Consider the following 12975-nt stretch of genomic DNA (forward strand, 5'->3'; position numbering starts at 1 on the left):
TATTTCAGAGCAGTAGATAGCAAGCTTGATAGTATATTAGAATTATCTGAGCTATTTTATAAAATCCTGATATATAAGCCCCATCCTGGACTGATGAACTTAGAATCTCTAGGAGTGGGATCCAGGCATCAGCATACTTTTAAATTCCCCAAGTAACTCCACAGTTCAGCCAAGCTTTTGAACCACTGTCTCCATGTCTCTAACGCAGACAGATGTTAGCAAATGGGGACACAGAAACTTATTTGAGTCATAATAAATGTGTTCCTTTATCCTCTCATGATCCAAGCACACCTTTGTTCTCTTTTATTTTCTTCTATTTCTCTTCCAGGCTACATTTAATTGCTCATGCTAGCTCATTTCACTGTCCCTTCTCCCCACCCAAATAGCTATATGCAAATTATTGTTAACCAAAACTTCATTTATATATATATATACATATATATATTTATTTATATGTACATTTATATATACATATAATATACAAATGCTCACTATATATATATCTTGATCATTTTCAACTCAAAACCCTGTCTGCCTACTTAATGAGCACTAGCAACTGGAGGTTCTGATTCTATTACAAAGCCAGGTGTTTGGAAGCAAGCATCCATCTATTAGAGCACATAACATGATAAGAGAAGGCTGAAAAGGCTTCAAATTTCCTTTACATCACCTTGTTCTTTAACCCAGTTATAGTCACACTGTCATAAGCTGGGCCCTGAAAGTCATCAATACCTCTAATTTTCTCAGATGCTGCCTCTCCTTTCACTTTTCTCACTAGGTTTCACAGGTATATAGATAGACTGTCCTGTCTTGCACCTCAGAAACAACAGGGTTATTTTTTCCTAGTCTGAGATGATTCAATGTAGCCATTATGAGCACTGTTATACATCTGGGATAATAGAGGAGGTTGGTTTTGCGAGGTTATGGACCTTGCTTTATTAAATTTGAATTTTATGAAGTATATAAACTTGATGTCTTTCCAGCAATTTTTTAACTGTAGGCAAAAAAAGACACATTTGATATAATTTAGTTGAGTAATAAATAGGATAGCCCAATTTAATGTTTAATTATTAATGAATTGGTAACAGATAAATAAATTCCATAGATTACCACTAAGCTTCCTTTTAGCTAATAATGATAGCATATTTTTCCACTGAACATTTAATAGGAGCTGCTAACAAGATGCAAAATTAGCAGATTCAAGTTTCATTACCTTTTGATTTCCCTATCTGCCTTCTAATGAGAGACCTAATGAGCAAAAAGAGTGGCCAGGAGGAGATGGTGAAAATGAGAAAATAGAAGCAAACATGTGGGCCCATGTGCATTTCTGTTGCTACTCACCCCATCACATCAATAACCACCATGTCAGAGGCTTCTCTATTTATTATAGGCCTTTAATGTATATTTCAATTAGAACAAGAGTAGTGAGTGACACAATGTCATGAGCAAAGATGAACATGTCTAAAACCCTGAGGCACCTGGGGGAAATTTAAGAAATAGTTAAAGACACAGCAGAATTCTACTCATTCTAACCAGGCTGTTTCAGTAAACATAAAAAATTTAGGCCTTCCTTCAATGTGATTAAAATGAACAGAATATCAACATACATTCATTTTTTTCTTAAAAAAGAATCTTCGTGGCCAGTTTATCAGCAGCATGTGAAAATTATTATTATTATTATTCTGTACTGATATCTTGGTTTTGCCTTTCCTGCCTTCACACATGGGTCACCATGCTAACATAATTAACCATACACTATACTGCATGATGTGCTACATTTTCAAAATATTAAATCCATCCACAAATGAAGACTTACCATCCCAGAGAATATTCAAGTCAATGAATCTTGATACTAGAAAGCAATTTCAAAAGGAAACATGATATAATACTGTTAAATAAATTAACATAGCTTAACAATTCCACTTTGTGCATGTTTCTGGACAAATTATGTGTCTCCAAACTAAGGATAGCCCTTAAAGGCAGTCTCCATTCCCTGGTGTCACCAGAATATATATGACTTTGGTGATCTAGCAGTGGAGTTGAAGTGAATAATATTGTGGTCCTATCTAAAGATCTTTTCCATATTTTGAATTCAAAGTGCCAAGGTGCACAAGAAAAATGGTGATACTAAGTCTAATGCACCACCATGTGTAACCTGAGAGTCCCCAGACCTTCAGCTTCTTTGAATTATTCTTAGCTTTAACATGGTTCTGAAAACCAAGAATCACCCAGTTGATATGAACATTGATGTGAAGTTACATGATTGAGAAAAAAGGAAAACAGACTCATGGACATGGACAGCAGCGAGGTGATTGAGAGGGTGGGTGGGTATAAGGGGTAAATGATAATGGAAAAACATACAATAAAAAAACAAGTGACTTAAAAATAAATAAATACACAAAACCCTACTCTTCACAGCTTCATGATTCACTCTGAATGTATAGATCATACTAAGCCACTCTTCTACACCGCTGTCTTCTTTCTACACTCATTTTTATAAATAATACTTAAACAAATCACCCAGGAAGCAAGATAATTATTAAGTATTTACTTATCTGGAGCCAAACCTTTTCAGTTTTTACTTACTAAATTACTTATTTAAAATGAAAACCAATGTTGAAATCCCTACCACATTAACCCAGAACATAAATTTTATATCTTTTTCCTCTTACAGAGCTATTTTTAATATGAGTAATTATTAATGGATTCAGTTCTAAATGGAGAGAAAAAACTAACACTTCTCCATAATGAATGCAGCACTGGGCCCAGAGTTTTCCATGTCTGTTAAAAGCGATGGACTGTCCATCATTCTCAATGGAGAAGTCAGAGTCTGACGTTTGATGCAGTCAAGAACACTTTTCATGCTTGGCCAAGTCCTTCTTCCCATCTCTAGAGTTATTTGCCCACTCAGCATTCATTTCTTCAGTGTTTTCATGCCTGAGTCCACCCTTCCCTCAGCAGTAGTCCATGGGCTTCAGGGAGACCTGACCTAACCTCCAGACCTGATTAGGCTAAGGGAATCCTTTCTCCCTTTCTGGGTGATGGACTTGGGAAAACAATCTAACATCCAATATCTATACTTACTGTGAACAGTAAGAATATATAATCAACAAAAACAAAAAAGCAAACAAAATATAACCAGAGACACTGAAAGTAAGAATAATCTAAATAGCCAGAGGGGAGGAAGGAGCGAACAATGCAAAGAAGGGTTTTTGGGAACTACTGTAAAGGACACTGAGACAAAAACCAAGGGGGAGGATGGAAGCAAGGGAGGAGGTGGGTTTAGCTGGGGTCAGTGGGGGAGTGGTGGGGGGAAAATGCAGACAACTGTAATTGAATAATAATAAAATAATTTTAAAAAAGAATATAATCACATGTGAGCATCTATTTCCTGTGTGTTTGAGGCCAATATTTTGTTTAGTATATGACGTCTAATGTATCAGAGGCTCATATATTTTTTTTTAAAAATCTGGACCCAAAACACAAACACATTTTGAAAGTACACTTCAATAGGAATCAGTTTCTAAAATGTCAATGTCTTCTAAACAAACGTAGCTCAAAGTTTAGATTGTGAAAGTGGATGTTAATATAGAAGCTTAAATTTCCATAAAGTTAAAAAAAACTGTTAAAAAAAACTGTTTTCTAAACCTCAAACTTCTTCCAGGAAGATTTTTGACTTAATATGGTCTGGGCTTTTTGTTTGTTTGTTTGTTTTACAGGGGAGGACGCAAATGCAGTCCACTACCACAACAAAGTATGCACTCAAGTTTACCATATTTGGGGAAATCACAGGGGTCAGCACATCTGGATTGCAAAGGGCAAGCCTTGTCCTGGGAAAACCACCCTCATGCTCATAGTATCTCCCCTGCCAGGTAAGTATGGGATGTGTTTAAGATGGATGATTTTATCTTTGACATAGCTAGCATCAAGAGTAATATTTTTAAAAGCAACAACAACATAGCCCTGGCTGGCGTAGCTCAGTGGATTGAGCGCGGGCTGGGAACCAAAGTGTCCCAGGTTTGATTCCCAGCCAGGGTACATGCCTGTGTTGCAGGTCATAGCCCCCAGCAACCGCACATTAATGTCTCTCTCTCTCTCTCTCTCTCCCCCTCTCTCTCTCCCCCTCTCCCTTCCCTCCCTAAAAATAAATAAATAAAATCTTTAATAAAAAATAAAAATAAATAAATAAATAAATAAAAGCAACAACAAAAAAAAAACTTTGTACATGTGTTGTTGTTTTAAAATATTTTGTATATTTGACTGAGGAGTAGGAAATTGAGGAATAGCAATAGCAAAAACCTGCTTGAAACTTTAGTATTTAATGGAAGAAGAAAACACAAGGCAGAGAAAACATTTAACTCTACATAAACCATAGAGTAAGGAACCAGATTGCCCTGAAATTACATTGATTTGAGACAGGATGACTATAAACTTTCTTAACTAACCATGCCAAAAGCAAAAAAAAAAAAAAAAGACTACTAGATAATATATTGCTCAAAAAGTGGCAGATATAATAGATGGGTAAGACGAATATATTAAAGTTCCAATAAGGTTTAAAGTACCTGGTAAAGTAATACTTGAAAATTGTAAAAAACCTTCAGCCATTACCATATCCTGTCAAAGCAATATATTAAATCTTGTTCCAAAATACATCCTTTACTAATTATGTAAAAAGGACATTTCATTTGAACTATTGCTTCACATAAGACTTATACTTAAAAAAATCATATTTAAACCAGATGCCCATATGTTATCTCTTAGCCATCTATCTGTTATCTTATCAATTATCTATCAAACAAGGTGAAAACTCTAGGCTTGATATTAACTGGCTATCTGATTGTAGTCAAATATCTTAAATTCAGTATGCATTAATTTCCCTCTCTATACACTGGGGATAATAGGACCTGCTTCTGAAGGGGTTATCTAGTATGTTACATTAGATAGCATTCACAAATTATTTACATAATAATGCCTGGTACACAGCAAAAATTCAAACAGGTTTAACCATGGCTGTTATCATTAATGTCTTGTCTTAAATTGGCAGCAGCACCCAACTTGTAGCTGCTACAGAGACTGTAAATACATGAACTTGCAAAGAACTGAGTGACTGACTCAGGAAGAAAACATGCCTTCTGAAACAGTCTTTCCGGTTCTAGCATATAACCTGGGGCCACCTTTAATAAGCATAAAACTCTCCTCTATTCCCTAAATGTCATTTGACATTTTAGAATAAATTCAGATTAAAGCAATTATAAAATTGAATGTGTTTTTGGAAACTAACCATGCCCCTCCTTCACACTCTAGATAATCTAATATGTTCCCCTGGGCAATATTTTTTGAAGTGTGGTCCTAGACCACTGATATTAGAATGACCTCAGGTGAGACAATTTATTAAAGTGCAAATTACTTAGCTCCCAGCCCAGACTGAAGGAAGAAACTGGTGGGGGATGGGGAGGTCTGAGAATTTTCAGTTTTTGCTGCCACCTGAGGTAAATTTTTATGTATACTTAGATGTGCAAAATACTCATCAAGGGCATTAGTTCTCAAAGTGTGATTACCAGACTAGCAGCATTAATATCGCCTAGAAAACTGTAAGAGATACAAACTCTCAGGCCCCATTCCAGACCCGAAGAATCATACACTGGGGTGAGCCCAATGGTCTCTGTCTTCCAGGGGATTCTGATGTGCACCAACATTTGAGACCTGCTCTGGAGTCTTACTATGAGAAGTGTGGTCAAGGAGCAATGCTTGCACATCACCTGGGAGCTCCTTAGAAATCAGATTTGGTTTCACCCCAGATAAAGTGAATCAGATTCTACAATTTAACAAGACACCAGCTTGTTTCTATGCACATTAAAATTGGAGAAACATTGGCCTAGGGCAATGTTTTTCAATTACCGTGAAAGTAAAAATGTAGCTTCTGAAGCCCCTTCTCTGGAAATTCTGTTCCTGAAGGTCTGGGACAATTATAACATTATGTATACAAGGTCTGTCCAGAGGTACCCAGCCATGTAATATGAAAATTAGAGACATTTATTGAAGAAGATACAAGAAACATTGTACATAAGACAAGGATGCCTCAGGCCCCTTCAAAGTAGCCATCTTGGGACCTCACACAGTTCTCCCAATCATCATCAGCTGCCCCATCATATTTTCCTGAATTTTATCAACAATCTGAAATTTCTTCCCTTTCAAAGGTGATTTTAGTTTTGAGAAAAGCCTGAAGTCATAGGGCCCCAAATCTGGGCTGTAAGGGGTCTGAGTCACCTGGGTGATTTGATATTTCTCCAAAAAACTCTGATTGAAACATGATGCATGGGCAGACACAGTGTCATGATGAAGCTGTCAATCACCAGTTGCCCATAGCTGCAGCTTGCTGGGTCATCCAAATAGTTTCCTCAGAGGAATGTACAAGCTTAGCACAAAATTTGACCCAGATTTGTTGCTCTACTCGCTCAGTCACTTTGAAGGCAACCGCCACACAGTACACATGCTCACTCATGGTGTCTGCTGCCCCCACTGACTAGTACAGTGAAGTTGTCATTGTTCACACATACACATGCCAGTTCACTCTTCTTGGTTTCCAGGTTACATTGATGTCATGCAAACTGTTCTCATTATATTAACAATGGCTGGATTTTTTCCAGACAGATCTTGTGTGTATGTGTGTGTGTAAATTTTAGGAAATACGGCTTTGGAGAAAAACTCCTGGGCATCCACCTAAGTTACAAATAATTGTTCCTACATCATGGTTTCACAAACATTTGGGCTAGGTAATTCTTTGTTGTTGGGACTGTTTTGTGTAGTGTAGATGTTTATCTATCTCTGGCCTCTCCCCACTAGGTGTCAGTAGCAGCCTCTCTCGTCATGGCAATTAAAAATGTCTGCAGACATTGAAAAATATCTCCTGGGGGAACAAAGTGATGACCCTATCCTCTTTTGAGAGCTATCAGTCTAGAAGACAACTGTTGCAGTTATCTACTACTGTATGAGATAATCTGCTCTAAAGTTTAGGAGCTTAAAACAACCACAATGTGGATTTTCTTATGGGAATAATTCAGGGGAGGGTTAGGTCAGGGTTTCTTTTGCTCAGTGTGACATCAGCCATGACACTCCTCAGCTGCATTCTGTGAGCAGCTGAAGATCCATGAATACCTCACTCACACATCTGGTCACACAGAGTGCTCTCCATCCAAGTGATGTCTCAGCATTTGGCAGTCTAACCAATCAACACTTTTCACAATGTGATGGATAAATTCCAAAGAGAGAAACAAAAAGCTCCCAGGATCTTGATGGCTAGGTCTAGAATTGTCATTGTCATTTCCTTCATATTTTATGGGTCAAAGCAAGCCCTAAGGACATCCCAGATTCAGGAGGAGGCACACAGACATTACTCACTTACAAGAGGGGAGAGATTGATGGCAGTCATCTTCAGAGACTATTAACTATGATGAGCCTTGCAGATGCAGTCCACTTTAATAACAGAAATGGCCATACCCTATTTATATAGGCTTGTTTAGGCTTATTTTTTGTTTGTTTTCTGAAAGATGCATGTGGAAAGAATTTTTTCTGTCTTTCCAATTTCATTGCCTCCATTGTAACACTATCCTTCTTTGGGGGAGTAAATTTTTTGAGTTAGAACATACATAGTATAAAGTATACATAACTACTTTGTAGAGCTAGATGAGTTTTTGCATCCTGGATCAGAATTTATAAGGCTATTAATACCCCGGAAGCCTCCCAGTCATTACCTCCCTCCAAAAATAACCACTGAATTCAATCACCATAAATTAGTTTTTGCCTACTTTTCAATTTCTTATAAATGGAATATTAGAATACTACCCCTTTGTGTTTGACTTGTTTTACTCAACATCATTTCTGAAGACTCACCTGTGTTGTTGCAAAGCCCCACCCTTTTGACTTCTCCTCAACAGGATGCCTGTCTTCCATCTCTTTTCTTCTCTTTCATCCTTCATTTTTTAGTCACATTAATCTTCTTTACAAGCTGATTCTATGGCTCTTCTGATGAAAACTTTTCATCAGCTCTTGGACTGACAGAACTTCCAAAATAAAATCTAGATGTTCAGCTTCCACAATCTAATATTAATCTATCAAACCTTATATTATTCAACAACCAGAATGCCCAACTGGGTTCCATTTAATCTTGAACTTCCAGCATATTTTTATTCAGTCTTACTAGGATCCTGGAATTGAGGACCAGACCTCTGCACAAGGTCCTATACATTTTTCCTTTCTCACTTAAGTTGGTTTGTCTTTCAATTATGTTTTTAAACACTAATAACTATACTCCCAGCCAACTGGTAAATAAGAGGCTTCATAACACAACACAGTTTAAGTTATTTCTGGCTAAATAGTTTTTCCTCTCTTGACTTTTTAAAATTATTATTGTTCAAGCACAGTTGTCTCCATTTCCCCCCTCACCACTCTGCCTGACCCCAGCCATCCCCACCTCTCACCCCTGATCCTACCCCTCTTGGCATGGTCCATCTGTCCTTTATAGATATTCCTGAAAACCCTTCCCATATTCTCTCTGGTTACTGTCAGTGTGTTCTTAATTTAAATAGGTTTTTTTTAAAGAAAGGAAAACCTTGAGTTAGAATGTATTTGCTCCTTAAAAATATTACCTCAATTAGAAGCTGGAATTCTCAAAATATAAAACTTGATTGAGATTTCAAAATCACAAACTGATCAGCAATAAGTAAAATTGAGAGCTCAGAAAAACAATTGAATACAGATCTGTATTAATGGCAATACATTATCTCAAAAATTCACCATCCTTCTATTCTAGGACTATGTCAGGATAAAGAGTATCACTTGCATCTAATAATCACAGACTTGGAGTTACCATATATTAAAGAAATGAAGTCATCACAGAAGGCTAAGAGTCTAAAAGGTAATAATTATAATTGAAAGAAATGTAAAAGGCTATTTTGAATGTGAAGGAATAGCAGAGATGAAAAATGTCTTTATTTGAAGGAATCTTATATCTGTCTTCATTTAGTCAATAACTGAATCTACTCTGTGGGTGTCAAGGTGAAGTAAATAACATCAGTAGACAATGTTCTTCCATCACCAAGGTGGGAGACCTGACAGGTCACCGTTTGGCCTAATACAGGTAGCACCCTGCTGCTAGTCTATTAACCAGAAGCATCAGGGTCACTGGTACATTTTTCACAAAACAAAATCCTAACTTAATGAATCACATAGGATAAAGTGGCTGAGAATATGCATTTTTAAACAAAAGCCTACTCAAACTCTATGAGTACTTTTAAGTCAAGGAATGTCTACCTTTGATAGCAAAAGGTGTACTAAAGTGTTTCAATATGTTCATGATGCAAAAGGTGTTTTGGATTTTTAATATTGGTATGGAAACATATTTTGCAGTTATCTGAAGCTCTATCCATTTATTTGTTTATGCAATATTCACTGAATGGCTATCATGTGTACTGACATAAAGTGAACACAATTAGGTTTATGAACTGATTGAACAGAATTAAACTAATCAATATAAGAAAACAAATTTGTAATTACCAATATGCCAAGCCATATAATTGTTATAAGTATAATGAAATAAATTATATGGCTTGATGCAAAGATTCTAAGAAGGAGGCCTGACTGAGACTGGAGATCAGAAGCATCTCCATTAAGGAAATGCCATCTAAGCTGAGGCAGAAAGAAAGCACACTTCCTGGCCATGAGTAGGTGAAGGGCTTTCCAGACCAAGCAAATAGTATCTGTGAAGGCCCCAAAGTGGGGAGAAGAAATGTGCGTTTCTGAGGAACTGAAAGAAGGCCTGTATGCTTGAAAAATCATTGGTCCAAGATGAAGTGAATAGGCAGAAGCCACATCATAATCAGTGTGATGGTTAATTTTATGTTTCACCTTGTCTGAGCCACGATGCCCAGATATATGGTCACATATTACTCTGGACACTTCTGTAAGGGTGTTTTTGAATGAGATTAACATTTAAATAGGTAGACTTGGAGCAAAGCAGACTGCACTTCCTACCATGGATGGGCCTGATCCAGTTGGCTAAAGGCCTGAACAGAGAGCAAAAGATTCACTTCTTCTAAACAGGAGAGAATTCTGCCACAAGATGGCTTTCAGATTTGAATTGCAACATTGGTCCTTCCCTGGGTCTCTAATCTGCTGTCCGACTATACAGATATTGGAATTGTCAGACTTTTGTATACACACTTATCCTATTGGTTCATTTTCTCTGAAGAACCCTAATAATACAACACACCTCAGAAAACTTATAATATACATTTTATTTTGCCCAAGATTAGAATAGAAAACCACTACAGAGAAGTGTCATTAGCAAATATAGGTCATCACATACTTAGTTCTAATAGATACTCTTTTATCCTAGTATCTCAGTAAAGACTCCTAGAATGGGCTACCTGATTTTCTGTCTCCCCCAGCTCCTGTATCTTTTTAATACTCTCTGTCATGCATTTTATACCTTTTCATTTTCCTTGTTTATTAGATAAAGTCCACTCTCATAATTCCTGCAGCTCCCTGCTTTAAAGATTTAGCTGGAGAATTCATTAAAATAAAGTAGCGTTGAAGCCAGTTAAACTCTATGGCCCCCAGCATACCAACTACATATAGTTTCCAAATCCCAATTTTCTTTCTCTAGAACTTGCACACAGAGTGTCATTGAATGACAAGAAAAATTCAGCTCAAATCCCCAAGTTGTGACATACATCAATTTATTTTCCTTTGTAGAAATAAATCTGTGAGGAATTTTCACTGAATTGGGATGCATAGTGGGGGTTTTCCTGTAATTCATTTTCATGGCTCCCTTCCAAGGGAAGCCACCAAACTAAATCAAGTGAGACAGAGGCAGTCTCTCTGGCACTAAGCACAATGCAATGCCTGCATGGCCTTTGTTTTTGTTTTTTTCTTTTAAGTTATGTACAATATCTGGCTTTTATCATCACAAATATATTTTGATAACCAACTATGCACAACTCCATGAACAATACTATGAGCAATATTACTATGAACAATGCTATGTGGTAGACCAGGTATTAGGGATTGAATGATTTGATTGTATGTATCACTCATTCATTCATTCATCCATTCATTTAAAAAAGACATGATGAATGCTAGACCATATTGGAGCTCTGAGGACATGGCAGTGAAAAAGACAATGTAAAGCACAGATCTTTCCTTCTTTCTTTGGATCTTCTTTTATTCTGGGAGGGTGAGATAGACTACAAACTATCATTCAGCAAGATAGCTTCAGAAAGCAACAACTGCTGTGATTATAATCACACACACACACACATATACTCACACAAACATTTAACATATATTTTGTGCCAGAACTTGTACTAAGATTTTAATCATACCAGCTCATTTTACCCTCACAACAACCCTATAAGACAGGTACTATTACTAATTTTGCTTAACAGATTAGAACACTGAGAGTCACCAGGAAGTTAAGTAACTTGGCTGAAACAGAGTACAGCTGGGATTTGCCTCTGGGCAAAACAAAGTGCCTGGGTCTCTCACTTCCATGCTAGTTTGAGTGCTGTGGGAAGAGAGCACTGGGGGTGGGTCCACTTTAGGTGAGAAAGTTAGAATATGCCTCCCTGAGGATTGATACTAGCCCTGCCGCATGACCAATAACAAAGATCCAAGCATTCAAAATGTTTTAGAACTCAAGTGACTTAAAATGTAAAAAGAAACAAGATACCTAAAACAACAACAACATCACCTAATATTTTTGGAATGCTCCCTATGTGCTAACACTGTGTTAAGCACACTAACTAATATATGCTTTATTTCAGTTAGTTCTCACAACATTCCTATGAGGTTGTGAGCAAAAAGTAAAACTTTTTAATAAGAAAAGTGGTGTCAGCCAAATAAGGTCAGATGAAGACAGGTTCTGTCCAGAGGATTAGATATCCAGGTGGCTACTGGCAGGTTTTACCTGTGACATTTCCACACAAGGGTGGAGGTAAAAGTCTGATTACTGTGTAAAGGATAGACACAGAGTAGAAACTGTAATTGGAAATTATTTACTTGGGAGTTCAGCTGTAAAGAAAAATAGAAGGGGTGGGTAATAAAAGGGTATTCCAAGTCGAAGCAGAATTGATCATATAAGATGGAGGTGATTTGAGCATATTTCCAGGCTGTGTGGAAGGAGCCATGAGGAAAGGAAAAATTGGAAATGCAGGAAGGAGAAATCAGAGCATCAAGAGGCTCAGATCAAGAGTGCAGAGGCACATTTACCTGAGCTTTGAGGGGAAGACACACCTATTCTCCAGGCACTGGAAAAAAAAAGAATGAAATTAGATGCAGTTCCATATTTTTAAAATATAAAAACAGGAACTGAACTAACAAGCAAATAGAGACAGACTCATAGATAGACAGCAGGATGACAGCAAAGTGGGGGAAGGTAGAGGGATTAAACAAAAAGGAAAAAGGACTCATGGACATGGACAACAGTGTGGGGATTCCAGGGAGCAGAGAGGTATAAAGCAATTAATGGTAATAGGAAAAATACATTTAAAAAAAAAGAATGGGAAAATGAAAGTGAGCACATCTAAAAAAATTGTTTATGTAGGTGACAAAGGCAAGGTTTAACTAACTACTGGGGGAGTGAGGTGTAGAATTTGGAGGCTGGTGCAGATATCTAATGCCCATTCTGGAAATGGACAAGGAGGCTAACCAAGAACATTTAGAATTATTGGGTGCACACAAAAAAGCCAGCTGAATTTGATATAATTTAATAACATTGAATTACAGTGGCATTTCTCAAAGTCTGTCCTATGGACCACCTGAATTAAATTGTCATAGGGTCCCTGAAAATAATGACAATTTGTGAACCCCATTCCTAACCTTACAAGGTCTTCTGAATTGATCCTGGCACTCACTAAAATTTGGAACCACTGATCTAAGGCAGTTTCTCAAACATTTTTCTGTCCCCAGGATCACTTC

At 37.1% G+C, this 12975-nt stretch overlaps 1 protein-coding gene and 1 non-coding gene across 3 annotated transcripts in view; both read right to left on the reverse strand.

The window, feature by feature from the left end:
• Positions 1-12975, reverse strand: part of GRM7 (glutamate metabotropic receptor 7) — an 853913-nt gene that overhangs the window by 512196 nt on the left and 328742 nt on the right. The window lies entirely within an intron of this gene.
• On the reverse strand, positions 3717-3880 carry LOC114502219. The gene has a single exon (XR_003685065.1). It is a non-coding gene; the product is annotated as a U1 spliceosomal RNA (small nuclear RNA).

The sequence above is a fragment of the Phyllostomus discolor genome, chromosome 7, assembly GCF_004126475.2.
Source record: "Phyllostomus discolor isolate MPI-MPIP mPhyDis1 chromosome 7, mPhyDis1.pri.v3, whole genome shotgun sequence".
In the NCBI taxonomy this organism is placed as follows: Eukaryota; Metazoa; Chordata; class Mammalia; order Chiroptera; family Phyllostomidae; genus Phyllostomus; species Phyllostomus discolor.